This window comes from Meriones unguiculatus, chromosome 5 (genome assembly GCF_030254825.1).
Source record: "Meriones unguiculatus strain TT.TT164.6M chromosome 5, Bangor_MerUng_6.1, whole genome shotgun sequence".
NCBI classification, from domain to species: domain Eukaryota; kingdom Metazoa; phylum Chordata; class Mammalia; order Rodentia; family Muridae; genus Meriones; species Meriones unguiculatus.
The window spans coordinates 103,881,720-103,900,194 of NC_083353.1; the positions used below are offsets into that span (position 1 = coordinate 103,881,720).

At 41.3% G+C, this 18,475-nt stretch overlaps 1 pseudogene; it reads left to right on the plus strand.

The window, feature by feature from the left end:
* Positions 1-2,140: 2,140 nt before the first annotated feature.
* Positions 2,141-2,516, plus strand: LOC110561363 (cystatin-B-like; annotated as a pseudogene).
* The last annotated feature ends 15,959 nt before the right edge of the window (positions 2,517-18,475 follow it).

Below are 18,475 nucleotides of genomic sequence, written 5' to 3' on the forward strand. Positions count from 1 at the left end.
GCCAGCACATGCCAGAGGACACGCCATGGGAGTCAGTTGTCCTTCCACCGTGTGAGTCCCAGGGATGAGACTCAGGTCTTCCAGTTTAGCAGTGAAGACCTTTACCTACACAGCCATTTCACAGCCACCCTATTTCTTTTAATTTTTATTTATTTATTTATTTACTTAATGGGGGACATGATGTGTGTATGTGGGCACATGTGTGGAGACCAAAGGTAAACTCTATGGTTAGTGGGAACAAACTCAGGCTGCCAGGCTTATGCAGCAAACACCTTTACCTGCTGAGCCATCCCTCCTGCCCAAACCCCTGCCCCCCCTTCTTGAAAACATCCTGTTTCACTGATTTGCAGAGTTGGGCTTTGGTGGAGTCTTATGGCCCACCCGTTGGCTGCCCAGGTAGAGGGGAGGAAGCCCCGGACTAAGCGGAAAATGACTTGTCTTCCTCAGTTAGTGTGTGGCTCTAAGGTGCCTCTTGACTCTCTGATACTCAGATTCTTCATGGGCACCTTGGAATTGTAATTCCACCTAACCTGACAAGCAAGGTCATTGGGATAATGGGTACAGAAGATACGCTGAGGAGCTGGAAAGATAGCTCAGTGGTTAAGATCACTTATTGCTCTTGCAGAGGACCCAGATTTGATTCCCGGTATCCACACGGTGTTTCACGTCCATTCATCACTCCAGTTCCAAGGGATCTGACTCCCTCCAGTGCACAAACGTACATGCAGGCCACATACCCACATGCAAAATAAAGTGAATACATTTGATTAAATTTGGTGAAAGAAAGAACTGTTCTTTATCCAGTGTCCCCCAAGGTAAGGCCAGGCTGGTGATTCATCTGCTCACTGACTGATAGCCAGCAAGAGCCTCTCAACGGAGGTTCCGAGCACTCCTTCCCTAAGCACCACTCTTGCCAGCGGTATATATTTCTGCCTCTCCCTCACCCTGTATGTGGTCTTCTCAGGAGTGAGAATATATACAAAGCGCAAAATTAACTGAAGGGGGACTCCATCTCCACAGCTTTTGGGAGTTCATTATCCATGCTGAAATGAGACATTTCGTTGAAGCTATGTGGGAGTCACCCACACTCCTGGTAGAAGCACTTTGGGGTAACCCACACTCCCATAAACCCAATAAACCCAGTGAAAAGCAGTGTTTGCTTAGGACCCTAAGGCTTATGGCTGTAAGTTTAACTGTTTTAGCATTTCTTTCTCATCCCTGCATCCAAAGCCATACCTCACAAAACACCTTATCGTTTCATTTACTGAGGAAATTTAAAAATATATAATTAAAACAGCTCGTGAATGTTTACTTAATTTTTAAACTTTGTTTGACGTTTAAACCTTATTGGAAGCTACATTCTTCAAAGAGCTTGAGAGATGGCTCAGTGTTTTAGAGAGGACCTGAGTTCAGTTCCCAACACCCACACCTGGCAATTCAAAACTACCTTGTCACTCCAGTTATACTGGACCTGACACCCTCTTCTGGACTCTACGGGCACTGCATTTACAGGCACAGACTCATGCATAGACATAAACTTATACACATCATTTTAAAATAATTAAACTAACTTGTTTTAAAAATTACATCTTTTAAATAAATTAGTAACTTATATAATTTAAATAACTTTAAGTAACTTAGAAAACCACCAAATCAGACAAATACACATCACCCACACACTGACTCATCCTGAGATTCTTTTCTACAACATAGTCAAGAATCTGACTTTGGCCAGGCAGGCGTGGTGGCACACACCTGTTATCCCAGCATTCAGAGAGGTAAAGGCAGGTGGATCTCTGTGAGTTCGAGGCCAGCCTGGTCTAAAAAGTGAGTCCAAGACAGCCAACGCTACAAAGAGAAACTCTGTCTCAAAGAACAAAAACAAACAAAGAAACTGACTTTGTTTACTGGAGGTCTCTAAGGGGGAAATTCCTCAGGCTATTGGTTGCAATACTGGGCTGAGTCTCCTCACTACCAATGACTTGACTTTAGCCTGCCAAAGCTGCCAGAGCCCAGGCTTTTGCCATAAAAACTGTAGTTACATGGGGATTCTGCTAATTATATCAGCTAGCTATTTCTGTATAACAAATGACCCTACAGCTTAATAGCTGATATCAAAATAGTATATTACGAGCTCTCTCCTTAGTTTCTCTGTCTGTACCCACCCAGCCCACTGCAGCCAAGATGATGTGTGGTGCACCATCCGCCACGATGCCGGCCACAGCCTAGACGCAGGAGATCGCCGACAAGGTGAAGACCCAGCTTGAATCCCTCATGAAAACAAGCCTTTGACCCTGTCTTCCTACCAGACCAACAAAGAAAAACATGATGAGCTGACCTACTTCTGATTCTACAGCCCCTTTGCCAAATACTCCATCTTTTCAATCTGTGTTTGGGACCACAAAGTTAAATACCCCTCTATGATTGAGGGGGTGGAGTTAAGCAGCTTCTTTTGTGATTCCAAAACTGCATTGTATTTTGTTTTCTTCCAAATAATTATTTTCAGAAAGCTGTATATGATCTCTCTCTCTAAATATATTATATATTTTTAGAGACTATAAAAAATAGTACATTACTTTCTGAAGAGAGCTCAAGGCTGGTAAGCATGGCTCTGGCAGGTCTTGCACCTCTCTCCCATTCCCTCTGCCTTGCTAAAAACCATTAGATTACATTCCTAAAGCTAGCCCTCAAAGTCATTCCCTTATTTGGCCATTTCCTCTTCCTCAGGCTGACTACCAAGGTCCAGCTATCAAAGTATTGAAGTCCTGTGATCAAAAGCCCCCTTTGGCTCACCTAATTAACATTCTCAATTAAAATTAAACACCTCACCCTAACGTGAGAGTCCCCTTGTTACCTTTATAAACTGCCATTTTCCTGCGACATGTCTGTCTCCTCTATCTTTTATCCCCAGAACAAATACCCCTCCTCCCTCTCCCTTGTTCCCTCCCTCTTTCCCTCCTCCTCTATCTCCTGTCTTTGTTCCTTAATCCCTGCCCTCTGTCCTCTGGGCAAATAAATCTCCTTTGTGCTGAGAATTGATCTTGGGGGTCCTGAGCAAATACTTTTCCTTTCACTTTCTACTATTTTACTAGTTTCTTGGTATTAACTGATATGACTACCTTCTTTTGGAAGGCTTACTGGGCCTACACTTTCTTTTAGGTAGTGTTTGTGTCTTTGTTTGTTGAAACACTGTCTCATGTAGGCCAGGGTGGCTTCCAACTTGCTTTATAGCCAAGGATGACTTTGAACTCCTGAACCTCCTGCCTTTGCCTCCCTAGCACTAGTATTACAGGATTGTACCACTATATCCATTTTATGCAGGGCTAGGGATAAAACCTAGAGTTTTTACCACAGAAGGCAGGCACTCTGCCAACTGAGCTACATTCCCTGCCCTATGTGTAAATCTCTGGTTTTAAAAGATTAACTAATTTTAATAGAAAACATTGTGTGGTTCTGACTCAGTGGGTAAAGCCACCTGCCCCAAGCCTGACAACCTCAGTTCAATCTCCTGCATGCATAAATACACACAATAAAAAAATGTATTTAAGAAAAGAAGAGAAGAGAAAATATTGTATGACTCTAAAAAACATGTTCAGGGCCCTAAATTTGGAGCTTGGTCCACCCAACTAGCAGCTACTATGCAAATTAATGCTTTCAGCTAATTCTTTAATGTGTATTCTATCAGGTTTTCCTCAGTCAGGAGTCAGGGACCTGGGTCCTGATCCTCAGTCCTGATTCTCCTGGACAGAGCTTCTCAAGGTAAGACCCCAAGGCCAGCAGCAGTTGAGTACATGTTAGAAATGCAAATTCTTGGGCCCTGCCCCAAATCTACTGATGAAGACACTGAGGGTGGAGCCCAGGCATCAGACCAACCTGGGCTAGTCCTAAACTATTTTTATGCACTGGAAACACCTGGAGAATTTAACAAACTGTAACGACAGAGTTCTACTTCCACAGATTCTGATTTACATACCCGGGTGCAGCAGTCCCTTCAAGATCTTAAGTGCTCTGCAAATGACTCTAAGCTGCAGCCATTGGACTTTACTTGGACCTTGAAACGGGGGTTGGGAGGCTAGGGATATCTGGAAGAGGGAGGAGTACTGAGTATTGATTAGAAAGCTAGGAAACACTATTTCCCTACCCACCTCATCCTCCCTAGTGATGTAGATATAACTCAAGGCCTCTCACATGCTACTCAAAGGTCCTACCCATGAGCTACATCCCAGCCAGAGACTCATTCTTGCAACTGCTCATTTCCACAGAGCACAATGGAAGTTACATCCTGATAGACCCATCTTAAGGTCAAACAATCACAAGCCTAATTCTCATAATTCAGAGACTGCATATATATATATATATATGTATATATATATACACTTACATACGTAGGAATTAGTTTGCATGATCACCAAGGCTCAAGATCTATAAGGTGAGAGCCAGGGAGATGGCTCAGCAGGTAAAGTGCACGCTGTGCAAGACTGATGATCTGAGTTCAATCTCTGGAATCCGTGTAAAGGCAGGAGAGAACCTACTCCACAAAGTTGTCCTCAAACCTCCACATGCATGCTGCAGCACGCACTGCACAAAAAACACACAATAATAATAAATGATAAAATATCTGCAAGGGGGAGTTGGAGACTCAAGAAGAACAGATATACAAAGAGAGAAAGAAAAAAAAATCCCAGTCCAAAGGTAGTCAGGCAGGTAAAGTTGTCTTAGTCTTTTTACTCAATTTAAGCAGAAGGATATGCTTTACTCAATCTACCGATTTCAATGCTAATATCATCTAGACACACACCTCAAATAATGACTGACTAGCCGGGTGCTAGTAACATCAGCAGAAGCAGGCAGGATCTCTGTGAATTCAAAGCCAACCAGGTCTAGAAAGAGAGTCTAGAACAGCCAAGAATACACAGAAAAGCCCTGTCTCTAAAAAACTATAAACAAACAAACAAATAATAATGACTGAGCAAATATTTAGGCATTCCATGGCCCAGTCAAATTGACACATAAAATTAATCATCACAGAGAGGATGGATTGAATTGGTGGACCAGTGTTTCCCAAATGTTTTTCATGAGGATGTAGGCCAATGAAGTTCTCCACCAAAGAGGCCTCTGTGAAAATACACATCTTGGGGAAGGTCATGTAATGAGGCACATTAACATATCAAGGCTAAGAATCTCCCCTCAGGAAAGAAGTGACTCATCACTTTCTCAACAGTGATCTCAATTAGTGTTTGATCCCAGAACCTGTTTTACTTAACACCTATTCATTTCCCACGGAACTGAAGTGTTGCGTAGCACATATTGGGAAATGCTATGCTAAGCCATGAGAAAATAATACAGATCTGGAACGTGGGTGGGGCATGATGTTTTAGAGAAATTTGATGGTAGTATATAGTCTTTTAAAATAAAGACTCTAGAAACAAAGAGCCCAGCTGTGTCTGAAGTGATAGAGGCTGTTCTTGAGTGGGAAGGGGGAGAAAAGGAATATGATGAGATATTTAATGGAAAAGTGTTTGAATATATAGGTTATTAAGAGAAAAGAATAATAGAAAAGCCCAAAATTTGGAGCTTATGAAATGAAAGAATAAACAGCCACATATAGGAGAAAGAAAGAAAGAAAGAAAGAAAGAAAGGAGGGAGGGAGGGAGGGAGGGAGGGAGGGAGGGAGGAAGGAAGGAAGGAAGGAAGGAAGGAAGGAAAGAAAGAAAGAAAGAAAGAAAGAAAGAAAGAAAGAAAGAAAGAAAGAAAGAAAGAAAAGCTGGCTTGGGAACAAAATGTGGCATCTTAGGATAGGGATGTAGCTTAGTACTAGAGTGTCTGCCTACCTAAGGGAGGCCCTGAATTTGATTCCAAAATCCCCAACACTGACATGCTCACATGCACACACACATGTTTTTCATATATTGGGAGAGAATGGGAACAATAAAACTGGTACCCAGCCCCATTCCTTGACATGCATGAGACACATGAGTCCTCCAGAAGAGGTACTGAACTCAGTTCACAATTGAATTATATAACCTTGGTAAATGGACTGAGGATTTCCTCAGAAAGAAAAAGTCTAGACTGCCAGAAAAATCAAAGGACCACCATGAATCAAAGAATTTGATACCTGAATTTCTCACTCTGCCTGGGCTGCCATAACTAAGCACCATAGACCAAATGGCCAAGTGAGAGAAAATTATTTTCTCACAATTCTGGAGATTGGTTTTTGGTAAGGGCTCTTTTCTGGCTTGCAAAAAACAAGTGTGTGTGTTGAGAGAGAGAGAGAGTCACTGTCTTAAAGCAGGAATTCTATAGGATGAGGGACCCACACAATTAGCACCTCATTTCACATCACTTAACATTAATTACCTTCTAAAACACACTGTCTCCAGAGAGAGTCACATTAGGGGTTAGGACTTCACCATAAGGATGGGAACATGGAGAGAGGCAGACAATAAAGTCACAGCAGTGAGCTACTCAGAGCAGCATGCTATAGATGCTGAAGGAACATTGCCTGGTTATTCCTCAACCCAGTAAGGCTCCCCCTCCCCCATGTTCAAGTGTCCTTTAATTCTGTGAAAGAAAAGCATAAAGCAGGAAGCTGTGTCACTAGGGCTCAGAGCTCAGCTACAAGAACATACCTCTGAGAAAGTGTAACTGCCTTTCAGATGCTTAAAGACATCGACGAGAATAGAGATTGGTCTTCTGAGGGAAGAGGCCGCCACCAACACAGGCTGTCGCCAATGAGCTGTGTGCAGATCAGCATCTATAGGAAGCTAGCAGACAGCGTGGTGTGGTCAGCGAGTAAGGAGCAGTCTGGAAATCAGTGGCCCAGTGAAAGTGGGTAAGGACAGTGAGAGTGAGAGGAGCACCATGCCTGCGGCCCAAGGAAATTTAAAATGGTGGAAGTAGGAAATGCCAAGCAGAAAGTCTGCTGCTCCAACTACGCCCAAGAGCCTTCTCTCCACTCTCAAGGCTTCTAACACGTCCCCTCTTCCACTCAGAGAGAATCCTTTGAGAAAAGAAGAATGGACACCAAGCATTCAATCATACATTGAAGTATGGCTACAAACATCACACTTACATTTCCCAGGGAGCCCAAAAATTGTGTGCTACCTGAGTTTTCCCATCAACCTACAGAGCACACACTTTTTCCCAAACTGCTCAAGTCTCTAAATACAGATTTTCTTAACACTGTGCTAACAATAGTACTATTTGCTAAGTCTAAATTTAAAGTTAAGTTGAGAAGCTAGAATAAATATTCTGTTTCTCTTTTATAAAAGAATGAAAAAAATAGTGCTGGGAAGACAGATCTGTGGTTAAGCACTTGCTGTACAAGTGTGAGGAGCAGAGTTTGGATCCTCAGAACCCACGTGAATGTCAGGCCTGCATGTAATTACAGTTTTGAAAGGTGAGAGCAGAGTTCCCCAGAGCAAGCTGGCTAGTTCTGGGTTTCACTGAGAGACTTCAATTTAATGAATCAGGTGGAAGAGCAACTGAGAATGATACATCACTCTCAGGCCTCACCATAAGCATGTGCAAGTTCTTACACACATGCAAAATGTGTACCAACACATACATGCACAGCACAAACACATACATGAAAATGACTTGGTAGGATCTTGTGTAGACAACTATGAACAGCCTCTAAGTGGCCAAGTAGGGAATTTTTCATTTTTGTGGCAATTGACCTCTCCAACTTCTGTTATGTAAACAATTCCCTATCACACTCTCCTCCTCTGATGACCTCCTTTTCCTTCTCAAGTCTCTGGCCACTTTTGGTACGCCACTGTCAAGCTAGGCACACATGGAAAGACATGACTTTTTTAAACCACATATGTATCTGTGGCACTACCAGGAACTGCCTTAAACACTTAGACACTTGAAGGGTCCCCACCCTGAAAAGCAGTGAACAAAAAAAGCTCAGGTACAGAAAGGGCTGCACTGACAGCCCAGACTGTGGCCATAGCTCTAGATGAAGAATCTCTCATTCTGAGCGTTGGTCCCTATGCCTGCTGCATGGCTAACCTGCAGGGGTCCTAATAGGATGAAAGGAAAGCAACACGAAGTTGGCCCAGTTGGTCAGTCTTGACAAGCTTTATATCCAGACCAGCCAATTAGAGGCTGGCCTTTATCTCCACTTCTGTTTGGCCTTCTCAGTGACCTCTGCTTTGCCTTGCCTGGACTTTTGCTGCCCAAAGCACTTACCACTCAGCAGCAGCATTCCCTGCACAACTCCTTTGATTGCCTATTCCAAGAAGCCTGACCATCACCTTAGTTTTAATTATTTGCTTTAACTATGATTTGCACCAATTATGCAGACTGCTGATTCTGTGTTTTGTGCCTACAGACCACACACCTGGGTTCCAGACATATGACAGCTTAGTACAAGCCCCACAAACCCCTCATACTTTGTGTTTCTAAAGATGAATTAATTGTTTCCTTCCAGTCCAGCCTTTCTCGTCTGTTCTTTCTGGCAGTTAGTTGTACCTCCATTAGTTCAGTTAAACAAGCTTGAAAGCCAAAATCATCAAAGTTACTTGCATTTCTTTAAACACTTATTTGAAGCACCTTAACAATGACAATGAATCACGCTACCTCCTCTGAAAGACCAACTTTATCACTGGCTTGAAGGTGTGGCCTATGCTTACTGTTCTCATAGGAGTACCGATCTCATAGATCTCATAGGTAGGAGTACTGAGGATGTCCAAATCAGCTTTCTGAGTCATCTACACGAGCAAGACCTTGTTTCTCACTCACATTGATTCTCACCTGAAATGCTGTAATCTAACATCCTTTGTTCATGCTCTTCTAACTTCTGGCAAGGAATTTTTTGTTTCTTTGTTTTTAGTAATGTAAAAAAAAAATTTAATTTTTCTGAAGTAATAAACATCTACTGTAAACATCTTAGAAAATTTTTAACTGTTATAGATATTCTCTGTTATCATGCATATGTATGTATGCATTCTAGTCATTTTCCCTCTTTAGATGGAAAGGATTATATTATACACATTCCTATATGTCCTATTTTTAAAATTAGTCTTGTGGATAATTTTTATGTTATTAAGTCTCTTTGTTTTCACTATTAATGAAAATGTAGCATCCTATTATTGGACCATAGTTTTCTGTATTTCTTACTCTAAAATAATACACTGTAGGGACTGGAGAGACAGCTCAGCAATTAAGGGCACTGGCTCCTCTTCCAAGGACCCAGGTTTGAATCCCAGCACTCACATGGTAGTTTATAACTGTTTTAAATTCCAGTTCCAAGGGATCTGATACCCTCACACAGACATATATTGCAGCAGAAAACCAATGTAAGTAAAATTTAAAAAAAAACCTTAAAAAAAACACACTCTAATAAACATCTTTTTAAAAAATATTATTTATTTATTATGTATACAGTGTTCTGTATGCACATACACCTGCTCGCCAGAAGTTGGTATCTGATCTCATTATAGATGGTTGTGAGCTGCCATGTGGTTGCTGGAAATTGAATTCAGGACCTCTGAAAGAGGTGCCAGTTCTCTTAACCTCTGAGCTATCTCTCCAACCCCTATAATAAACATCTTTATGCATAGATCTTTCTAATCTCTTCAGGATTAGAAAAGCTAAGGGTGCTGTATATTTTTAAAACTCTGAACCTGTCACCAAACACTCCATTAGAAGGGTTTGATCCAATTACATTCCCACTGCAAGTGATCATGATAATGCACAAATCAGACTATTGCTGAAAACTAGAAAGAAAGTTATAGGTTCAAATACAGAAAGGCAGAGAAGATTCAGAAATAAGGTGTTCACAGACATGCAGGCCATGTCTCCCATTACTTTGTTCAGCTCTCAACATTCACAGTTGCCTGTTACTCCAGTTGCAGGGGATCCAATGCCCTCTTCTGGCCTCGTTGGGTACCTGCGTGTACAAACATACTGTGCTGGGTAGACACAAGCTGAATTCACCTGAGCCAAGGAAACCTTAATTAAGAAACTGCCCTACTGAAAGCATTTTCTTAATTACTGATTGATGAGGGAGGGGCCATCCCATTGTGGGTGATGCCATTCCTGGGCTAGTGGTTCTGGGTTCTACAAGAAAGCAGGCTGAGCAAGACATGAAGAGCAAGCCAGTAATCAGGACCCCTCCATGGGCTCTGCATCAGCTCCTGCCTTCAGGTTCCTGCCCTGCTTGAGTTCCTGTCCTGACTTCCTTTAATGCTGAATTGTGGTGCTAAAGTGTAAGCTAAATAAATCCTTTCCTTCTTAAGTTTCTTTGGTCAAGATGTTCCATCACAGCAATAGTAGCCCTAACTAGGACAGAGGCTGGCAGGCAAACACACATGCATGTATACAAAAATATTTTTAATGTGATAATACAGCCAAACTTGGTGGTAGAGGCCTGTAATACCTACTTGAAAAGCTAAGGCAGGATGACTGAAAAGTCAAGACCTGTCTGGGATAAAGAGAGCATTTAGTCCAGTCTCAGCCACTTAGTGAAATCTGTCTCAAAAGAAAAACTTAAAAAGTGGGTGGGATATAGCTAAGTAGTTTTTGCCTGTATATATTCATGAGCCCCTGGGATTATCTTCCCATCCCCTGCCCAAGATTCAAAACTGCAAATTTTGATTCTTAAAGCAAACAGCATGCAAACTGAGGACTTTCATTTTTAAAACATGACTAAGTATTTAATAGCTTCCTTCATTAATTATTAAGGGTGGTTAAGTTTTTATGTTCACAGGAAAAAAAATGAAGTTCTGCCAAGTGTTGAAAATTCTGGATTGCATAGGAAGTTTGGCAATGATACTAATTTTCTGCTGAACACAACGTGAGAACACAGATTGTGGGAGTTTCCCCAGTCTTCCAGAAGAATCTTTTTGCTTTGTCCACTGATGTCTTCTTCTGTACCTTTTGTACTTCATTGTGTTTTTTTTTTCAATCACAGCTTTCTTGTATGTGTTATTTCACATGTCAAATAACTTTGTTTTGCTATTTTTGATCATTTTGTTCATGTATAAATGCCATATTTTTGCTTAGGATTGTTATATATCCTCTCCTCTCCTCTTCTCTCTTTCTCACTCTCTCTGTGTATATGTATCCAGGGTCTATATAGTCCTGGCTGTCCTGTAACTCACTATGTAGACCAAGCTGGCCTCAAACTCACAGAGATCTGTCTGACTCTGCCTCCTGGAATTAAAGTGCTGGAGTTAACGGTGTAAGCCACAACATCTGTCTCCTCTCTCATTCCTCTGTTATCACTGAATTCTGATCCCAGGGTAGGGACAATAGATGCACCAGGTATAGTTTAGGGTCCTTTGGCCCCAGCAAGGGAGAACCAGTGGTCTGAATGGTTCAAAATCTCCCTTCCCTGAAACTAGGTTGGTTTATTTACCAATAAGCCTAACCCATACGATGATCAAATATTTAGGGGAGAGAAGAAGCTGAAAGCAATCTTAATGGAAGGTGACAGTGAAGGCAAGAGACTTGTCCTTTATGGTACCTTGGCTTTGAAAACACTGTTCTTAGGTAATAGAAGTGTACACGTGGGACTCTGTTTAACATCAGCAGGGCTAAGAGCTTGGAGTTGAGAACTGTAATACCACTGTTCTCTACTGAGATGAGCTATCTCTATTAGCTACTGGTCTACTGATTAATAATACTGTGTATTTGAAGATGAAAGATGTTAGGAAAGAGAAGCAAGACCTTCCTACTTCAGTGACTACCCAAGGAAATACAAGTGTCTGTGCAATTGGTTCTAGCTATCAGTACCACACAGATTTTTTTCTATCTAGCCTTGGGAAGTCATGCTTCTAAAATGTATATGATTACCTCGACAAACAGCTTAGGAGGGGATATAGGATCTGATTTCTGCCAACCAGTTTGCATTTCAAGAGATTCTTAACAGACACTGCCTGAGAAAGGACTATGCTACTGCACATTAGTACATTTCCATTCCTTTATCTAGAAAAAGAGAAAATTGGCTAATTACTCCTACTTGATTCTATTCATATTTCTACTGCCAAGACTAGCAGTTACTCACCAACAGACACTAGGAACACCCACATGCTAACAGACATGTACAGTCAGGCCCTTTTCAAGCTTTCCCAGATTGCCATTCCACTCATGGAAGCCTCTGGTTGAAGCGTTCCCAAGTATCAGAACAGGTTTCTCCTCAACAGCAGAAGTTTTTTTTGTTTGTTTGTTTTAATTTTGTATTTTCTTTTATGTATACGGATGTCTGCATGTATATCTGTGCACCACATGGCCAGACGAGGGTGTCATATCTGCTAGAAATAGAGTTACATGTAGCTGTGAACTACTGTGTAGGTGCTAGGAATCAAACCTGGGACCTTTGAAAGAGTAGCCAGTGCTCTTAACCACTGATCCATCTCTCCAGCTCTGAAGAACAGAGTTTTATATGCAATAAAATTACAAGCAACCATCACTTACGGATATATACTTGTGATTCCAGTATTTTTTTTCTTGAATCATAGAAAAGACAGAATATCCAAAGATAGAGGCAGAAAGAAAAGAAAGGGGAGCTTTCTTATAGCTTTCATAGCTATGCATGCCTGTAATCCTAATATTCAGAGGCTGACAGGGGAAAGTTACAAATAGGAGGGTCACATAGTGAATATGAGGCTACCCTGTGCTACCGAGCAAGACCTGTCTCAAGAGAAAGAGAGGTGGAAGAAGACAACTAAATGAAAGCAGGCTAAAAGTAAGCAAACATCTTAAAAGATAAATGTGAATGGTTTATTATAGTACTGGATGGTTTCAGCTATTGAGCATAATCTATGTTAAACATTGCTCTACCCCATTGTTTAATTCAACGCAGAGTCTCCACACATGTTCTATATTCTAGTCATGGTTCTAAGGAAAGAGCATTTTATAGAGAAAATGCAAGGAAATTTTCTCCTCCTTGGACCTTACCTCACAGTAGGGAGAGCTAATTTAGTTATCCCAATAAGAAATGGAGATAGAGGGGCTGGAGAGATGTCTCAGCAGTCAAGAGCACTGCCTGCTCTTCTAGAGAACCCGGGGTTCAACTCCCAGCACCCACATAACAGTTCACCACTGTTTGTAACTCCACTTCCAGCATATCTGACATCCTCCCACACACACAAAAGCAGGCAGAATATCAATGTACATAAAATAAAAATAAATAATTTTTTAAAAAGAGAAGGAAATGGAGATAAGAAAGGCAGGAGGGTCTGAGGTACAGTCCAGTGACAGAGCATAGGCTTAGCCTACACAAAGCCCTGGTCTGATCCGGGGCAGCAGGAAAGAGAGTAAAGAATGAAAAGAAGAGAAGAGGAAGCCGGGCTCAGTGGTGCATGTCTGTAATCCTAACGCTCAGGGAGGCAGTGGCAGGTGGATCTCTGTGAGTTCAAGGGCCAGCCTAGTCTACAAAGTGAGTCCAGGACAGCCAAGACTACACAGAGAAACCCTGTCTCAAAAAAAAAAGCCAAACCAAACCAAAACAACAACAACAAATCCCCCCCCCAAAAAAAACAACAAAAAAAAAGAAGAAGAAGAAGAAGAGAAAAACAGTAGATAGAAACAGGAAAAAAAAAAAAAAAAAAAAAAACAGGGACAAGTACAGAGGACATAAAAAAAAATCAAGGGATCACCTAGTTTTGTTTCTGTTGCTGTGATAATATAATAACTTGGAAAGGAAAGAGTTAATTTCATCTTAAGGCTCATTGTCTATCACTGAGCTAAGGCAGGAACTAAAGGAAGGAACCTAGAGACAGGAAATGAAGCAGAAGCCAGGCAGGAATTCTGCTTACTGGCTTGCTTTCCATGGTTTGCTTTTTTCTACAGCCCAGGCCTATCTGCCCAGGGGTGTCACCCACAGTGGTCTAAACCCTTCCAACATCAATCATTAATCAAGAAAACGACCCCAAAGAGGAGTATATAGGCTTATCTGATGGAGGCAATATCTTAATTGAGGTTCCCTCGTCCCAGAAGACTCTGGTTTGTTCCACACTTACAAAAACCTAACCAGCACAAGGGTAGAGGATCTAAAGGATAATTAGACCCGGTCTCAAAACAGTCTCTAGGCTTGGCTTCCTCACATAGTCACTAGCAAAAGCAGTGCAAAGAGTAAAAGTGGAGACTACGAGGCCTCTCATGACTCACACTTGGTACTGGTCAGTGACACATTGCCACATTCCAAAGAACCAAATCAAGTCCAGAGGTCAAAGCAAGCCATAAACCCAGCCCAGGCTGTGCCCCTTGTTGAAAGTAAGAATATCAGAATTGTTGGAAGCCATCTTTGTAGAACCTTTATATTAGCGCAATGAATATTCACAGCCACTTATGAGACAGTTATCTTTTTACCCCTTATTGTGTAATTAAGGAAAACTCAGTCTGGGTTGACTAAGTAGCCCCCTGCAAGCAGGCAGCAGATCTGGGAGTAGCCTCTGAGTTCCCCTTCAATGTAGAGGGCAGTGGTTAGACAGATAGAACCTGGTGTTCCTTCTTCGCTGAGAGAGACGGGAAAGCAAAGTACTTAAGAGTTCAGATGCTGGTGTGCAAATCACCTTGGTTTGTGTTTGAATGCTGGTTCTGACTCAGTGGTTTCATGACTTGGGCTAGTTAGCCTCAGTTTCACCACCTCAATAATGGCACTGATAACAATATGTACAGTTAAAACAATGGTGAGATAAGGCCCAGCCTGGACACCTGCAACCAGCTCTTTTCTCATGGGTTCTGCATTTCTTGACTCAGTCAATTACAGAGGATGAAAGGATTTTTTAATTGCACCTGTACTATACATGTACAGACTACTTACATAGAATTTTCATTGTTTTAATTATAATAGACAACCTAGGAATGTCTTAAAGTATACAAGCAGATGTTCAGAAGTTAGTACTATGCCATTTTATATAGGAACTTCAATATTTTGAATCTGGGAATCTATTGGCGTACTTGAAACGAATCTACTGCCACATCTAAAGACTGCTTACTATTGTTGACCTAAGTGTCTTAATTATTTGCCTTGAATCAAGGAGTGTACTGCAGCCTTGTGACCACAGTGTCCAGGGCTCCTGTGGCCTAACGATACTCAGTCCTTGTGGCTTTGCCATTGTCATCCCATTGTCCCCATGAACTCTGCCTCTGACCTCAATACTGCTACAGTGACTACTCCCAAGGGACCCTGTCACACAGTTGACTCTGTGTCTGCACTTTTGTTGCACCTCTTATCCCCTTTGTAGCTAGCTACTGCTTTGTGCTAGAGAACTGGTGGCCATCCATTTTTACCTATATTATTTCCGTTGTCAGTCTCTTTCAGCTCTGACAGGACAATTGGAGGAGGAAATGGAAGTTTCCAGCTTAGGACATTTGCTGCATCTGTTTCCTGTACTAGCTCATTTTTGACCCCCTGTGCTTTGAAATAGCCAAAATGTTCCAGCATGAGGAACCACTAGGTGGCAGGGGCGTTTCACTGCTTGGCTCATCTCCTTTATTTCATTCTATATAGCAATTGCAGCAAAACACAGTTCCTTTTAAACAAATAAGTTGCTTTAAAATCACCTTATTTACCAATATGCAATTATTGAAGAACTATCAAAATCACATACTTTATTCTGAAAATCCACTATGATGTCACTAATCTGTTTAGTTCTCACAAGGGTCATATTACTAAAGAAGTTTTACTGCCTTTGGATTGAAAGGGTGTGGGAAAAGCAAATAAACCAATGCTTGTTCAGCACTGGGCCAAAGCTGATTGTTTTCCCTCTAGTTGTCAACACCCAGCAGGACAAAGGTCTTTGGGTTAAGGGTTCATGGACTATTAGACTGTTGTTTCATTAATAGGATTGTAGACGCATCTCTCGTTTCCCAGAGAGGTTCCCAGAAGGTTTCTTTGGAGGAGATGGAATTTCAGCTGCTTATTGAGATAGAAGCAGGTGTAGGCACATCCTTCTTTCAATTACATCCCCACAGGAATCCAACCTGCCAGGTGGAATCGTCTTTTAACAAAATGAACTAGGAGGGACAAAGAAGGGAGGAGATGTGGAGTGAAGGCCAGGAATGCTAATAAAACCCTCTTACAGCATGAAGGATCAAGAATTGCTGTATACAGTTGACAGGACAAGATATATGACCAGGTGTGGTAGTGCACACTTGTGATTCCATTACTTGAAAGAAATGGAAAGGGGCAGGAGGATCTTGAATTCTATGCCAACCAGTGCGACTTAATGAGACTGAAAAATAAGCAAACAAATATTTAACATATTCATATAATGCCTAAAGTTAAAAGTAACATTAAAATACAAATTATTTGAGGACAAAGGGAAAAGAAAACTATGATAAAGGCAAAGTTAACAGTCAATTTAAGTAGCACAACACAATCCATAGAAAAAACCAGAAAACTAAAAAAGCAATGAATAGTACTATAAACATGTTATTTGGAGGCACGAAGGTAATTGTCAAAACAAAACAAACAGCAGCAAACCCCCAAAACACAAAGAGCTAATAATCCTTGTCTACAGAAGAGATGGGGTCAGTAGGCAATGGAGCAACTATACTGTGTGCTGAGACAGAGAGAGAGAGGAGAGAGAGAGAGAGAGAGAGAGAGAGAGAGAGAGAGAGAGAGAAAGAGAGAGAGAGAGAGAACAATGAGATAGGGTTTCTCTGTGTAGCCTTGGCTGTCCTGGACTCACTTTGTAAATCAGGCTGGCCTTAGACTCACAGAGATCCAGCTGCCACTGCCTCCCTGAGTGCTGAGATTTCAGATAAGTACCACCATGCCCAGCTCTGTGTGATTTTCTAATCATGATCTTAAGAATGGGCTGAGGGTGTGAGACAGTTCAGAAGCTAAAGTCCTTGCTATTAACAATCTGAGCTTGATCCCTGGAACCCATGTAAAGGTAGAATGAGAGAACCACCTCTACAAAATGATCCTCAGACCTCCAAATTGTGCCATAACATGTACATACACATCATCACCACCATCTCTATCATCACCATTATCATTACCATAATCATCATTATCATCAAAGAATGGATGAAAGGCTGGTAAAATGGTTTATGGGGTAGTGTTCTTGCCAAGCAAGTCTAGTGACCTGAGTTCAGTTTCTGGAACCTACACAAAGGTGAGGGAGAGAACCAATCTCTGAAAGTTGTCTTCTGGTCTCCACACATACAGCCTTTGCAGATACAACACACGCACACAAATGTAAAACATAGCTGGGTGTGGTAGTGCAGGCAGATCTCTGTGAGTTCGAGGCCAGCCTGGTCAACAGCCAGAGAAACCCTGTAGTCAAAAAACCAAAGTGAAACATTTAAGGACATACTTGTTTGCTTGAAGATAACTTTAGCTTAATAGAACTACTACTGTGAGTTACAATTTAGAGGCTTCAGTTTTCATACAAATATGTAATTTGTTCAAAATAGGCATAGGATCCATTTTAGTCAATATTTTCACAGCATATCTTTGGGTTCTTCATGATACAAACTAAAATAATATTTTCTTTCCAATAAAACTAGAATAAAGATAAACTATGCTGCTGGCTTCATTTTGGCACAAGTTTCTTAGCATGCAGACCTATCATCAAAATGTGGTTGGCCTAAAGCAGCAAATTTCTTAGGCTTGACCACACACTTCCTTTTTTATCTTCTTTTGAAAAACCACATCCAGTCTATCAGCAATGACTGGTATTCCTTCAGAATATACCAGAACTTGATAAGTCTCACCATATCCAACACTAACACTCTAGTCTGAGTGTCATCACCTCTTATTTGGACCACTGAAATGGTCTAGTTACTGCTTTCATTCTGGCTCCAAAGTAATATATACATTATATATATTATATGTTATATAATATAATTAATATAATAATATAAAATATAATAAATATAATGTAATAAATATAATATAATATAATAATATAATTCTTTTCTGGTTTTGCTGTTTGGTTTCTGGCCTTGAAACAAGGTATCAGGTACTTCAGGCTGGCCTCAAGAACTTGCCATGTAGCTGATGATGACACTGAACCTCTAACTCCCAAGTGCTAGGATTATAAGCCTGTACCTTCACTACATACTAGAAATGAACTCAGGGCTTCTGCACACAAACTGAGCTATACTCTAAATCCCAGAGTGGTGAATTTTTTTAATTTTATTTTTTATTTGTGTGTGTGTGTGTGTGTGTGTGTGCAGAACTGCATCAGGTCCTTTGGAGCTGGAGCTGTGAGTAACTGTAAGCCATCCAATGTTGGTGCTGGAAAGGGATCTCTGGTTCCATAACTGCAGCAAGTGTTCCTTACCACTGAACGACCTTTGTAGCCCTGAAGTGGGGCTTTCAACTGTAAGGTATGATGAGAATTTTTTAAACACTGGTCATTTCATCTTACACTTGACTCCTTCATTTCCTCAGCCTAACAGCCTAGTGGGCCTCTTGGCTACTTCTAGACCTCTGAACACTGTGAATCTGCACTAGAATATTCTTCTTCCAGACTGCTAAACATCCTGCTCTCTTCCTTCAGGC